Below are 2,613 nucleotides of genomic sequence, written 5' to 3'. Positions count from 1 at the left end.
TGCACAATTTCACAATGATTGCACACTTAATTCATATAACACAATTTTATTTTAAAATTCTTTGCTACACATATAACACTGCTTAGCTTTAAGAAATACCACAAACATTAAGAACACAATAACTACATATATCAGAAACAATGCTCCAAATGTACTTTACAAAAACAATTACAATTACAACTAAAAGTTAAATTTGAATCAATACTATTATTTTCATAATATACTTACAATCCTAGAATTCCGTGAAGCCAAACACCTAAATATGGTTTAATTCCTCAGTAGTATGGTTCAATGGTCTGGCTTCAATACTGATAGGACTAAGTCCCCTTCCTTCAGTCCCTTTCGGGTGCTCCGCGGCTTCAGCATGAACTAAGAGATTCGTGTTCACGGAGAGGGTGGTTCAGGTGATCAATCTGATCCGGCCTACACTTGCAATTCTTCCTTTGTTGTTCTGCAAGTGAAGTTACCTCCAAATTGGGACAGTAGGTTACAGTTTTTATTGAGTGAATTGCCGTCTTGGGCCCCTCCTACCCAAACCTGTCACTACTCCCAAATTTGGGCTCAGATCTTACTTAACAGATTCTTTTGATTGGTAATTAGTTTCTTTTGTTGACCATTTTAATTACTTTGAGGAATTTCCATATCACTGAATTGACTTTTATTTCCAGTCTTTTAAAAGGCTCCTAGGTTTGATTTCTCGGAGTGTGGGATGTTTGCTTAAGGGTAATTTTTATGTTAACTTTGTTAAAGCCCTCTAAAGATAAAATTAAAGAGTTAAGACTTTGAGCAAAGTCAGGACCTTCTGCACGTAGACCAAAACAATGGCCTAGATAAGATGATAAATCTTGTCTTCTTCCTAAACTGGCTAATGGGCAACTATTACAAACATTCAAATATTACATTCAATATGACAACTTCTATTTGGCAATAGCTAATGTTTATATTAATGAAAGGAAATACTAATTTGAATCTTATGTATATAATTAGTTTATGCATGTTAAACAATAACATGTAGAAGTAAAATATTTGTTTTTAAGTTTATTTTGATTTAACTATAAAAAATTCTTCGTGAAAATCATGGAGTACTTCATCCTAAGCTTAACATGAATGAGTAACTTGTCTGCATTTCTGATGAGTCTAGCTTTTGGTGCACTTTATTTTGATTGCCTCCGAGTTGCCCTACAGCATTCTAGCACAACAGACAAATGAAAACAACTTCACCCACAGTAAGGCGATCTGTATTGTAGTGCTTTTAACAGAGAAGGATGCATTCCACAGTAAAATGTAGCCTGTTGTTTTTAATAAATGGTTAGACTTGGCAATGCTTGTAACTTATCCTAAGGGTCAGTACTTGGGATGTGTCACCCAAGGAACAGTACATAGAAGGAAACATGGCTGAGTGCAGTATTAGCCTACACAATACAATCTCTAGTACAGTACCAGTGGATATGTAGCTTATCAACACAAGGAACATTTTGCTCATTTCGTTAAACCACCTGTGGACGCATCAAAAGCTGTACATAAATTATGTCTACAGGTGGGATTTTTCTGGCATAGGCATGCAGGTTAAGGTTGTGGTGCTAGAAACAAAACTATGCAGGCCAGGCCTGGACTGGCACTCCAGACTTCCTCCGCAGTCTCATTCTTTTCTTTTTTAGGTGGTTCAGTTCCATTGATTAATGCCTTAGGGCATCATAAAGCAAAGGCTTTGCCTGTTTTACATCCCTCCCCATTGATCAGTACTATGGTAGGGAAGCAGCATACCATCAGTGCCTATTCTCCTTTGTCCCCAGGCTGCTAAGCCTACATGAGGATAAGGGCACATTCTGGTCCCTCCCTTTATTCCCTCGCATATGCATGTAGGGCAAGTGACAGATGCACATTTTAGGTGTTCTTAAGTATTCTCTAAGTCTAGTTAAATAACGATCTTTCTAGTTGCTACTGAAATTCACCCATGCCTGAGATAAAATTCAGTGCAAATGTTCATCAGTAGTGAGCGTAGCCATGTTTTTGTATCATTGATGGTTTGTGCATCAGTAAGACAGTAATCCCTTCCTTTCCTGGCAGCACCAAGCTCACTGAGTGGTGAGTATTATTTCTATTGTGACAAGTACATAGGTGCCCACTGTGCTAAGTCAGTGGTTTTCAATCTTTTTAAAATCAAGGCACCCATTGGAAAATACAAGCTCCTAGCTTTTGACTACAGAAAAATAATAGAACAATTCTTCTGTAGCAGAGAACTCAGAAAGATCACAAGAGGTCAGAATGTTTTTTGATAGTATGCATTCCTCTTCAGAATCTCTGGGCTTATTTTGTGAATTGTGTTTGCACCCCTAACAGCACTAATATTGCATATTAACCTTAAAAGGATCTTGCAGCACCTGGGTTGAGAATCACAGCTTTGTCTGAGACAACTCTGGTTGTCTTCTTCCCAGGAGGAGGCCTCAGTTGTTCTGAGTCATGACTGATACAATATCTCTGGGGAGGGAAAGTAAATATCAAGTCTTCAAGTGTCTCCTGCCCACCTAGAGAACAGTGTTACTGCTGTTTGGAGTCAACAGCTTAACTTCCCTTTCACATAAAAGTAAGAAATAGGTGGAGAATAAGTGTAGG

Source organism: Alligator sinensis, unplaced genomic scaffold (assembly GCF_000455745.1).
Source record: "Alligator sinensis unplaced genomic scaffold, ASM45574v1 scaffold969_2, whole genome shotgun sequence".
Taxonomy (NCBI): domain Eukaryota; kingdom Metazoa; phylum Chordata; order Crocodylia; family Alligatoridae; genus Alligator; species Alligator sinensis.
The sequence above is the reverse complement of the archived record's forward strand: the minus strand, read 5'-3'. Positions refer to the sequence as shown.